The sequence below is a fragment of the Petaurus breviceps genome, unplaced genomic scaffold, assembly GCF_028583685.1.
Source record: "Petaurus breviceps papuanus isolate PSGF00001 unplaced genomic scaffold, PetGlider_PUasm1.0 98, whole genome shotgun sequence".
NCBI lineage: Eukaryota > Metazoa > Chordata > Mammalia > Diprotodontia > Petauridae > Petaurus > Petaurus breviceps.
Window position 1 is genome coordinate 33,451,862 of NW_027187460.1, and position 13,507 is coordinate 33,465,368.

General features: G+C 35.8%; 1 pseudogene; it reads left to right on the forward strand.

Moving 5' to 3' along the window:
* Positions 1 to 1,095: 1,095 nt before the first annotated feature.
* LOC138156052 (uncharacterized) overlaps positions 1,096 to 13,507 on the forward strand; it is a 28,299-nt pseudogene continuing 15,887 nt past the window's right edge.

Sequence of the window (13,507 nt, forward strand, 5' to 3'; positions counted from 1 at the left end):
GTGGCAAACTTAGTGAAATGTTCTTATGCTATACAAAATTATGAATATGAAGAATTCAGAAAAATGTAACAAGGGGAAATGGATCTGTGAATCATCTCTCGACTCTAAAGGGATTCACTTAGGGTTAAAGGATTCATACTTTGGGGTCATAGCAAGCAGCCCCCTGTGATTGGTAGCTACAATCCTAAGGAGGATTGGTCACTGAGCCAGGGAGAGCCCCTCTCCCCCCCCCCACTCAATAGGTTGTAAGAAGAAAGGGCATCCAGCATCTTTAGGCCTTGTCTGGTTTCGAACACAGATCTCCCTTGGGCTTCTGACATCTGGGAAAAGGGACTAGGGAAGTAATTTATCTTTCCTCCCCCAGTCCTTAATAGCCATAGCAGCTAAAGGCACAAGATGGAACAACACATACTTTTTTAGGTGAGCCAGAGACTGAACTTTAAGGCCGTACCTAACTCTTCTGTTTTGAACTACTTTCTGTGAGCACAGATAACCAAACAGAGATTCTAAGAGGTGAGCATGTCTCCTCGTTAGGGTCTACTTCTTACCTTTGAGAGATTAGGAGTCATTGAGTTAGTGCTCAGGAGATGATTATCCTTCTGTGAGGGGAAGGGTACTACTACCAGAATCCAACAGCCAAAGGACTGAAGCTGGAGCCTTTCCTAGATAGACTGGAGATTAAACAGTATAAATCTGAAGTAAAAGTGAAATGTTTGTTCATAAGGTCACAAAAAACCTTTACCTTGGGGAAAGTATTATATATATATGTATGTATATGTGTGTGTGTATATATGTATATATATATATATATATATAATAGGTTATGTTGTTTATGGTTTAGGTACTTGTTAACTTACACTTATGGATCTTTTGTGTGTTAAGTATTTCTTTTGTAGTGGGAGAAAATAGCTGTCCTATACCTGATATCTGCTTTTTATATTAAATACCTTTACTAGAAGAAACAATGTTAATCCCTTTTAGGGTAGACCCTAAATGCCAACTTTACCTAAACTTTGCTGTAGAAAAAAGGACTTCAGGGTGGATATATAACAAGCAAAGGAAAATGTGAATCCCTGGAGTACATGTTCAGCTACAATGCCTGTTGGAGAAGCATGGGAAGAATTATATGAATACGTCTGGAGTGATGTAAGAACCAAGAAAACAATATGCAGAGTGACAACAACAATGTAAGTAAGAAAGAACAAGAAAAGAAACAACTGCATAATTATGACCAAGGTTAAACCTAGTGAAGAGATGAGAAAATGCACTTCCTTCTTTGCAAAGGTGGCAAACTATGAGTATGGAACAGTGTATTGCTTGTCACCTAGCACATGAGTGCTTGTTTCTTTCCCTTCCCCCTTTTGGCTGATGCTAGTATTGGTTAAGCAAACTTTTTTTTTTCTTTCTATCCTTTGTTACAAAAGGATTGCTTCATGAGCAAGGACCTGACTACTTTTCTTTCCTGAGCACATCAGAAATGAAATTAGTATATAAAAATATTATCAATAAGAAAATGTTTAAATTTTTAAAAAATGTCAAAGGCATACTAAGCATTGGGAATATAAACACAGTGTGTGTGTGTGTGTGTGTGTGTGTGTGTCTGTTTTTCCTTTGCTTTGTATCTCTAGCATTTAGCCCAGTGTGTGGCACGTAGTAAGTCTTTAAGGGTCAATTAGGTGGTGCAGTGGATAAAATTCCAGGTCTAGAATCAGGAAGACCTAAGTTCAAATCCAGCTTCATACATTTATTAGCTCTGTGATCTCAAGCAAGTCAATTAATGCTGTTTGACTCAGTTTTGTGATTTTTTTCCTATAAAGCTAGTTAGAGAAGGAAATGGCAAACTACTCCACTATTTTTCACCAAGAAAGCCCCAAATGGGGTCACAAAGAGTTGGACACAACTAAAAATAACTAAACAACAACAAAAGTGCTTAATTAATGTTTGTTGACTGATGATGCAAAATATTTGAAAATGGGTATTTGATTGATTCTACCACCCCACACCCTGGAAACATAAATGCACACACACACCCACACGCACATGCACACGAACATGCACACACACACTTTACATCTGGGAAGAGTATAGCACAAATGGTCCTAGTACATGGAGGAGGACAAAAGGAAATTTTCAATACAGGTGACAGTGATAAAGTCATGCCTGTAGAGTTGAAGTTGACCAAAGTAACAATCTGAAAAAGTGACTAAGCAAACTCTCTGGATGTCCCTCATTTGTAAGGCTATGACTAGGAATATACAACGATTGTTAAAGTAGGCATGTCATTTACAAAGAGCAGATTATTAGGGGGAAGAAAGAAGCATTTTCCATCATTCTTTCCTTTCTCAGTAATATGATGAGTAGGGCTGAACTCAACATGCACATGAGTGGAGCAGTTCTGGGCTTCTTTCCTGGGATCTACAGATGGGGAATGAGCAGCAACCCCCTGGGCTGACTGCCTAGGCAAGGCCTACTGTCAGTTTGGAAGCAAAGGTCATTAAGGCTTAATGACCTCCTTCTAAGGAGCCCACCCACTCAGAAGAACAAAGGCTCCACTGGTTAGTACATAGATGACAGCAGAGGAAAGGTGTGTATGTGGGGAGCTCCTGTGTAGGGGGTGGGGGTGGGGGTGGGAGTGGGAGTGGGGAGGAATTACATCCCCCTTCCCCTCCCCAAGCCTCAGTGTGTGTGTACAGTTAACCCCAAAGAAGCTAAAATGGAAGTTTAGCTTAAGTGGAATTCCTGGCCAGTGCAGATTGGAATAAAGCCTTCAGATTCAACTAGCTTACCCCACCCTGAGCCACATGTAAAACAAAAAACTCGCCAATTTGCCTTGCTTAGATATTTGTTGCATGACTTTCTACTTCATAGTTCACGGAAGCAAATTCTCATAAAAAAAAATCTTCACCCTTGATTTGAAGATAGAGAATCATAAATTTAGAGGTAGAAGTTACCTTAGAGACCAGGGGTTTTTAGCCTTTTTGTGTGTAATGGCACCCTTTGGAAGTCCGGTGAAATCTATGGACCACTTCTCAGAATTATATTTTAACTGCATAAAATGAGACATACGGGATTGCAAAGAAAACCAATTATACTGAAATAAAGTTATCAAAATATTGTTTAAAATAATTTAATAGATACTTGGTTAAGAACCCCTTAACTAGCTCATCCTTCTTATTTTACAGATAAGCAAATGAAGGTCAAGCTATTTGTCTGTAAAATATACATTGTATTAAAAACTTACTTTTAAGCATTTTAATTAAAAAATTTCATTTCTTTAAAAATTTATTTTGTTGATGTCTTTTATTTTACAGTACAATTATCTCTGGCTATACAGATATATTTTCCTTCCCAACCTCCAACCCCAGAGATCCTTCTCATTTTAACAACAGTAAAGTAAAACCAACCAAAACAGAAATCATATGTGACAATGTATTCTACATTCTTCACTAAGAGACACTGAAAATTTAATTCTATATAGAATCCAAACTGGTGATTATGATTGTTGAGTTTAATATCCTCTCATTCCTTGTTGTTTAACTGTTTTTCAGGAGTGTCTGATGGTTTCTGGCCCCATTTGGGATTTTTTTTTGGCAAGGATATTAGAATGGCTTCCCATTTCCTTCTCTAGCTCATTTTACAGATGAAGAAACTGAGGCAAACAGGATGAAGTGACTTGCTCAGGGTGACACAGCTAGTAAGTATCTAAGGTTAGATTTAAACTCAGATCCTCCTGATTCCAGGGCAGGCAGTGCCACCTAGCTGCCTTCCCTTATTGTTATCCTTTACATTATTGTAGCCATAGTGAATAATATTCTCTTAGACTTTGAGCCTCAGTTCCTTCCCTTGTTTCTCTGAATTCTTTGTGCTGACTGTCTTGTGGCACAATACTATTCCATTATATATATATATATATATTTCATCATTTATAACTCAGCTTGTTTGGTTTCCCCGAGTGATAAAAACCCACCAAATTTCTTTTTCTTTCTTTCCTTTTTTTTAACTTCTGAAAGTGCTTCCCTGAAGATCTTAGTGCATATAGAGATAATCTTCCTTTTCATCATTGACATCGTTGGGGCTATTGTTCATTAGTGGGATCAGCGATGTATCATTATCAATTTAGCATCATGCTTTTTCCAAATCACAAGAATGGAGATGATGCTTTTCTTTAGAAAATAAGGAACAAGTGAATGAAATTGTGTATTAGTTATCTTCAAAGGACTTTAAACATGTTCAGTCACCAAGCATGACCTCACCAACATAAAGTAGCTATGACTGATTCCTCTAAATGGTGATTCAGAGGATGAAAGGAAATCAGTGGTTGAGGAGAGACAATTTTCCCATGAAAGAAGAGAAATCAGGAACAAAGCAGGGATTCCAACTCAGGGATTTTAACAAGCTATTGTTCAGGAATGTTCGATTTATGGACCTGGAGAGACAATTGTTAGTAGCTTTCTTTGCTCCTTTCTATAAAAAGAAATACTTTTTCTTTTATTTTTTATGTCATTTTATTTTTTCTCTCTTCTCCCATACTCACATCCCCTCTCTTTTTCTTTTTTTCTTCCTTATGACCCCCGGGTTCTAAATGATCCCCCATAACTTGGTTTTGGCAGTCACAATCAGGAGTAATGCTCTGTGGGCCAGGTGGCACACAGGTTTGACCTCTCCCCTGTATAAATCCTTTCTTTGCTTCAGAGGAAAACCTAGAAGATTAATGACATAGATAAAGGGAGATAAGAGATGAGGACTTTTGGGAAAAGGAGATAGGTAACAGGGGAGAGCATTTTCATAAACATTTCAAGTTTCAATATGTTTTGGGGGAGATTCTTAAAGGCCTTGTCTCTGCCCTTTCATTAACCTCAGAGGAGAGTCTCCTAATCTGGGAAGTTGACTAAACTTATTTCACAACTTTATTCTCATGCTTTTACTATTTTTTTAAACCCCTGGCAAACTACTTTGAATGTGAGTTTCTGAACAGGTATTTGAAGAAAAGGGAAGGGGGTTTACCCTTCATGCTGTGGGTTCATGTTTCCCTATGATTTTAATAACTCACAAAATCTTAAAGCCTTTCCCAGAGATATTTCACAACGGGGCAAAAGAATACAGGACACTCAAGGAAACTTAAGTTCAGGGCTAGCTATGAATCAGAGAGTATGACCAGGTGATTTCGGGAAGAATGGTAAAGTTTAAACTTCTTCCTCTGACATTTAAGACCTACCAGAATCTGAGATTAGTTTACCTTTTTAGGTTTGTTTCCTGGCCTTCTACACACAGGCTTGCAAAATATTCTACCTCCACTAACCCCTACTGACTCAACAAACACAACCAACTTGTCTTACAATTTTACCTTGACACTATACCCTTGTTTTCAACTTCATTGCCCTGGAATGCTCTTTTTTTTTCTTTGGATCTATTTAAATATTAGCCATCTTTCAAATTTCACTTCTTCCAAGAAGCCAAGGATGCTTCCAAGTATTCTTGCTTAAAATGATCGCCTCATACTTTAGACTAAATATCTGTAACACTCATTTGATAATTCTCATACACTGTCTTTACAGAATCACAGAATTTGAAAGATGAAAGGGACCTGACTTTCAGCAGCCACCTAGCACAGCTCATACAAGAAGAAATCTTCACTATAATGTACCCAAAAAGGGGGCATGCAGTTTCTTCTTTTTCTTTTCTTTTTTTTTAAATCATGCAGTTTCTTCTAAGGAGAGGGAACCAACAAAATCGACACAAATCATTCCTTTTTTGGATAGGTGTTATTTTTTAATCCATATTTTTCATATGTGTTATCTCCCCAAACAAATTGTTAACCCTTCGAGAGCAAGGATCAAGTCTAATGCTTCTTTGTGTCCCTAGCAATGTTTAACATCAGGCCTTGCATATTGTTTGTGCTCCATAAATATTTTTTTATCATTTAAAAATCAATTAATTAAATTAAAAAATCAATAACATTTAAAAAGATAATTTCAGTCTTATGCTATTCTCTGTTACTAAAAAGAAACATTGATTAGGACTATAAAATTAAGTAGCTTCCCTGGTATCAATGTTAAATCTTTACCGTATCCTAAAATTTGAGAATTGGAAAAACCCTTGCTAGTTGGACAGTCCAAATCATACTTGAAAGGAATTCTCACTATAACACGGATGATAAGTAGCCATCTAGTGTCTACTTGAAAACCTCAGTGAAGAGAAAACTAAACCTCAGCAGACAAATCTAGTCTATTTGCACACAATTCCAATCTATATGGGATTTTTCCTTTTATCAAGTCTAAATTTGCCTCTTGGCAACTTCTAACTGATGCTTCTAGTTCTACTTTTTTTAGGGACACAGAATTAAGTCTAATTTCACGAGAAACTCATTATCCTACATGATCACATCAGCTCTGAAACAAATCCTCAGAGCTCCCTGTCCTGGAACCCCTTCCTCCCTTTGGTTGGAGAATGTGGGAGAGTGGATATTTAACAGCTCCTCCCAGATCCTTCACTTAATGAGGGCACCCAGGGTTGTCATCTAATCATTTCCCAATGGTTGTAGGGCTTCATCATGCCGGCATGACCCAGTACCCTTCTACCCCTCCCCAATTCCATTTCAGCTTCTTTTCATGTACTGTCTTCTCCCAGTACATTGTGAGTTTCTTGAGGACAGGTACTGTCTCTTGCCTTACTTTATAGCCTTAGCCCTCAGCACAGTGCCTGGAACATAGTAGGTGCTTTGAAGGGTTACTTCAAATATTTGAGAATAACAATCATGTACTAATTCCTTAGTCTTCTCTTCTCCAGGATAAACATGCCCTTTTCCTTTCACCAATCATAACATGTCACAAATTAAAAGACTTGTCATCATCCTGGTTGGCTTGTTTCTGACAATCTAGCTATCAAGATCTTTCTTAAACTGTGATGCCCAGAAAAGAACACAGTTCTCTAATCAAATTACAGTAGAATTATTGCCTCCATATCCCTGAAAACCCTATTATCTCTTAATGAAATTTCATGTGAGCTCTTCAGCTTCCTTGGCTGCCAAAATTCACTGCTGACTCAAGTGAGTCTTCTAGTCCACCAAAACCCCCAGAATTTTTTTCAGAGCAATTGCTATATAATCATGTCTCTTTAATCTTATATGTACAAAATTGATTTGTAACTCAAGTATAAGACTTTACATGTGCCCACATTGAATTTCATTTTATTAGATTCTGGGCCATTCAAAAACAGGCAAAATGCTGATTTGTTCAATGGGTCATGGTTTGTTGACCTTTGTTCTAACTGGTCAAAATCATACTGGATCCTAATTCTTTTATTTTTTAAAATGTATTTAACTCTTTTTAATTTATTTAATTTTAAATTTATTTTAATCAATTTTATTTAATTAAATTTAATTAATTTATTTTAATTCCCTTAACACAGTATAATAAAAAAGATCATTGAATATGAAAATATGAATCTATTAGGTACAACTAATTCCTTTATATGATGTTTTAGCTATTGCTCTCACTTATAAATAAGATGAACATTGCGTCTCAGCCTTTAACCAAGTCACAGAAAAAAGTATTAAACAGAAGAGGACCAAACATAAATTTTGGAAAACTCCATTGGAGATGTCCTGTCATGATGATATTGAACCATTAAGAATTTCTCTTTCAGATTGGTCATGAAACTAGTTCTGAATGTACAAACTATATTTTCATCTAGTCTAACTGTTTTTTCTTCAATAACATTATGAGATATTTTGTCAAAATGTTGCTAAAATCTATTTAAACTATACCATTCTCTTCATCAACTAGTTTAGTAGTCCTGTTCAAAAATAAAAAGGTTGTGTGTGTGTGTGTGTGTGTGTGTGTAATTATATTATTCTGATATGACCTGCCTTTGATGAAGCCATTCTGGCTCTGTGTAATCATGGCAATTCTTAATAGATCCTTGGCAACTATTTCTTTAAAGATCTTTTATAGAATTTTTCCAGAAAGCAAAGTCAAGCTCACCGTCCAATAGTCTGTAGATAGATTGTCACTGGGGTAAAAGTACAGATCTTTGAGGTATTGCCAATCGACAATGAATTTATGCTAAGAATCAATTAATGTGGACACAATTAATGTAGCAAAGCCTTCTTATTTGAGAAAAATTCGTATTTGTTAATCAAACCAAGGTCATTGATGCTTAGATTTCCAGGGCAATTATATTGAAGTTGTATTTAATCATACCAACAATTCTGTGTCTTATTAAATCTAACCTCCAAACCACCTCAACCACAAACACTAATGTGGTTACTTTGCAAAAGTTATTGGCCTAAATAATCCCATTGTTGAATTAGGATATAGAATTTTTATTGAGTCAACACTAAATCATTCTTGGTTTTAAAGTTCACTTAGAGTTTATCTTAGATAAGACTTTAATTCATAATTGATATGAATATCTAAGATTCTACACAGCTACTTTTTTTTTAAGCAATTGGGGTTAAGTAACTTGCTCAAGGTTACACAGCCAGTTTTTTCTGGTTGTGGTGCGAAGTATCAGAGCCTGGATTTGATCCCCAGATCATCGCAACACTGGGGCCAGTGCTCTTACTTGATGAGCCACCTGGCTGCCCCTAAGCAATTGGGGTTAAGTAACTTGCTCAAGGTTACACGGCCAGGTGTTTCTGGGTGGGTTCTAAGTGTCTGAGCCCGGATTCGATCCCCAGGTCATCCCTATACTGGGGCCGGTGCTCTTACTCGCTGTGCTACCTGGCCACTCCTACACAGCTACTTCTATAGAAATATCTGGAATTCTTGTGGTAGGTTAGATAATTTTTTTTACCTTAGAAATGTATACATTTCAACTAGCTTGATAATTTTGCAGTGAGATCCAATTTCTCTTGATTTAGAATATATACTTTTCCATTCTCATCTTGCATTAAAAAAATCTCTACAGTTTTCATAAAGATTGTTTTAATGTGTTGTTTTACTTCTTGGCTACTTTAAAATTCATCTCTCTGCCATATAGTTTTGGCATTTGATAGAAATATGTCTCAAATGAGCTGAATCTAGAATTTGCCCAGTTTTAGATACTGAGGATTCTAGTGGGATAACTATTGGTATATTTCAATAATTCCATGTAATTTCCTAAAGTACCCTGGAAGAAACCTTTAGTCACATTTTTCATGGAGTCCAATAACTATTAGGTTATTTTGGGGGTCAATTCTCTATCTCTACCATCTCAGCTTAAAAAGGTTAGTGAGTTTTCTCCTTTTTTCAGGTTTTTAATTATTCTGATTAGTCTTAATGTCATTTATTTGATTTTATTACTATGTCATATGTAATATATTAATATATCATTATATTAACAAGATTATTTAAAAATATTCTGAGACTATCACCATTCTGTCATGATAGGAAAATTGTATTTCTCCATATTTGTAAGTTTTTATTTCTATTTTCCGTGGAGAATTCCAAATTATATATTTTATTGCTATTATTATTCCTTTTTTAAAATTTATGTCAGATACTTTTCCTCATTGTTATTGGTTCTTCCTTTCTTTTAGTGTACCAATTATATGTGATAATGAGTCTGGTGATAAACACAGGCTCATTTCTGGGCACTGTTAATGCTAACAAGACCAACAAACAAATAAATGCATGTATTAGCACATGTAAAATTAAGCAGAGCACAAGTTCTGAGGAATTGAGAGAGAAGAGAGTGGAAGGGAATAAGCACTTATTAAGTGCCTATTGTGTTCCAGGGACTGTGTATGCTAAGTATTTTTCAAATATCTTATTTCATCTTCACAACAACCCTGAGAAATAGGTGCTATTATTACCTCCATTTTACAGTTAAGTAAACTAAGGCAGGCAGAGATTAACTAACTTTCCCAGGGTTACACATGCAAATAAGTGTCGGAGGTGAATTTGGACTCCGGTCTTCAGGACTCCCCTCACATACTCTTTTGATTGTGCCACCCAGCTGCAACATGTTATTAGAAAGTCACAACATTAATTCTGGAAGATTCCCAACAGAAAATGAGTTTTAAGCCAAAATTTGAAAGACAAAAGAGAGAAGGGAAAGACATGAATGAATAAAGAAGAGCACTAATGATATTTATAAAGATGTATGAAAATACAAACAGGCCACGAGCAAAAAATAGAAAAAAAAATCATCTGGCTGGTGTAGAAATTTTAATGATGAGTATTATGAAATGATGTTGTTGATATAGAAGGGTTCTATTACTAAGGGGTCTTGAAACTCCAGCAGACTTGTGTACCTTAGATCCTAATGCAATTTTTATTATATCTATACAGATAGCCAATTTAAATATTTTTTTTTACAAAATTCAGTGATCAATTTAATTATATGAGGGATTAATACATATTTGTGCAATGAACTCAGAATTTTTCTAAATCCAGCAATTGTTTCCTTGTTTTACCTGTCATTCATTACAATCTAGATTTCCCAATTGGCAAAAGGAGACTATAAGAAAATGGGGCAAGACTATTAGGGGTATAATACTGATATTGCTCATGTAGTATAGATAGTGGGAAGACCACTGATCTAGAAGCTGGAGAATTTCAGGTTTGGAATTTGTCAGCTATCATCCCCATTATTTTAATTTTTACTATTATTATTAGCTAACAGGACATCTAGTCCAAGCCATAGTTGAATAAAAATCCCCTCCTCAACATCCCCAGGTAGTAATCATTCAGAATCTACTTGAAGACCTCCAGTGAGGTCACTTTTACTAAACCAAACCATTCTAACTTTTAATAACTATTAATTGTTAAGATATTATCAAGTCAATATGTCATCAAGAAATATTTATGAAGTAGCTACTATGTGACAGTCACTGTGCTAAATACTGGGGATACAAAGTAGGAAAAAAATCCCCATTCTCAAAAAGCTTATAGCCTAATGGGAAAGACAACATGGAAGCAAACATGTACAAATAAAAAATAAAACATAAAGGATAAATTGGATGTAATCAACAGAGGGCAGGAACTAGGACCAGGAGATTGGAAAGGGCTTCTTCCAGAAAGTGGAATATTAGCTAAGACTTCAAGGAAAGCAGGAAAGCAGAAGATAGAGATGAAGGAGAGAATTCCAGGCATGGGTGATAGCCATGGATTGAATACACAAAGATCAAAAATAGTGTCTTGTAAGAGAAACAGCAAACAGGCAAGTGTCACGTCACTGGATATAGAGTATATGGAAGGGAAAAAATAGAAGATTAGAAATATCAGGAGTGGTGAAGTTATGAAAGGCTTTGAAAGACAAATAGGATTTTATATAAAATTTGGAGGTAATAGAATAGGTATAGATCAATGCTATAAGATCATTTTGATAGCTCCATGGAGGATGGATTGTAGAGAGATGAGTCAAGGAGACCAACCAGCAAACTATTTCAATAATCCAAGAGTGAAACAATGAGATCCTGAACTAGGATAGTAGCAGTGTCGAAGAAGAGAAGTGGGCTATTAGGAGAGAAACCATGGGAAATGTATACCATACATAACTGGCTATGACAGGGTTCTTGTTCTGGCTTCTGGGGTTAAGCAAAATAAAATTAGGCTACTTTCACCTGAGAGTCCTCATAACACTCGAAGACAATTATCATGCTTCCTCCTCCCTTTCCAAAATCTTTCTGCTTTTCTTCCAGTAAGCATTTCCAGTGATAGAATTATGAGATCCTTTGCTATCTTGATTACCTTCCTTTGAAAGTTCTTCATCTAACAAATAGCTTTCCTTAAAGATGGTGTCTGCAATTTAACACAGCATCCAAATGTAATCCTAAGAGAACAGGGTACAGGGAGGCTATTGCCTCCTTTATTTTCAATATCATATCTCTATTTGCTGATAAAGAACAAATTCACTTTTTTTGGCTACTTTATTACAAGTTAAATTATTCTGAACTCTGTCCAATAAAAGCACCAGAACATTTAAAAAAAAAAGCAAAAGAAAACAAAAACCTGTTATCTAACACCCACTCTTGACCTTACCGCATCCCACTCTGTAAATGTAAAATTTATTTCTTGGTCCAACTGCAAGACTTTACATTATCCTCATTCATCTCCACTAATTCAGTCCAACATTCCAACTTGTCATAATCTTTTTGATATTCTAATTTTCTGTTCCTGCATGTCAGTCAGTCTTTCCAGGTTTTATATTTTATGCATATTTGATAGACATAACATTATCTACCACTGATAAATGATACAGTGTTGAGGTAAAAATTATATATATATACACATGTGTGTCCATAAATATATGCATGTTTTTAATAATTCATTTCTAGAATACAAATAGAATAGATCTGTACCTGAGGTACTGAGAGTTTAAATGGCTTTCCTGGTACTACAAAGCTAATACATACCAGAGATAGGGATTAAACTCAGGTCCACATGACTCAAAGACAAGTCTTCTATATCCCATGCCATGCTGCCTCTCCATTGCAGATATTTTAAATAGGTGATAATGTGGTTTCATGGAAAGAGTACTGGGTTACTTGTCAGAGGATCTAAAATAAAATTCCAGCCACTATTACTTATTATCTGTGTGACCGTGAGTTTCAGCTTCTTCATATATAAGTTGAAGGGGTTGGTCTACATGACCTCTACTGTCCCTTTGAGCTCTAATCTGATTTTTTTTTTTTTGCTCACCTGAAAATATTTTTGAAATAGCAAAATGACTAAATGCAAGTAAATTCACATAGATGCCTCAGTGGTCATGGATAAAAATATTTCTGGCTTCTACTTTCTCCTGGCCATCAGGGTTCTCAGGCCCCATAGAAGCCTCTTTCCAGTACATTATTGGCATTAGCTACCCCACAGCAGGTTAGCTAGCTTTTGTGTTACTTTGTGAGGTTGACATCTGTTGTGAACTTTTAAAACTGCACATTTTCCGTTTGCCATTTTTAGACTTTAGAAAAGGAAAAAAAAAAGCCCAGGGTGGGGGCTTCTCTCAGATCTCTAACACATAACTGACTGTATTGCTTAACATTTCCACCTTCCGTGATGAGATGAATGCACAGAGTAGGAGGTGAAAGTGGTAAAGGTCATGAGAATAATGTCACTTCTAACTCACCACTAAATTGCATCCATGTCTTAGGAAGCCTTGTTCAAACGTGGTTTCGGCTTCCCCTGAGCTTCAGATGAAGAATAAACAAACACAGCCATCTTTTTTTTCAAAATAAACAAGAATAATCTCCAGGCCTTACACATTTAATTATGGCAAAATAGCATAAGCTAATTTGTGTCAAGTCAAAAAACACATTTTAGTCATTAAATAAAATAATCATAGCTGGGAAAAGTCCCAAGGTTTCCATCCAAAGCCTCCTGAAAAAAAAAAAAAGCATTTTGACTGAGCTCTAAATCCTATAAGCATATCCCATGTTTGCTGCAGATTTAGAAACCATGGCAAACACTTGAAGCCCAGTCACTTAAAAATTCATTAACATTATATGCCATTCCTTAGAAAGATTATGTTAGAAATATTGTAAATATTTTTACCAATCATCCCTTCTTTCTGAATCAGACAAGAC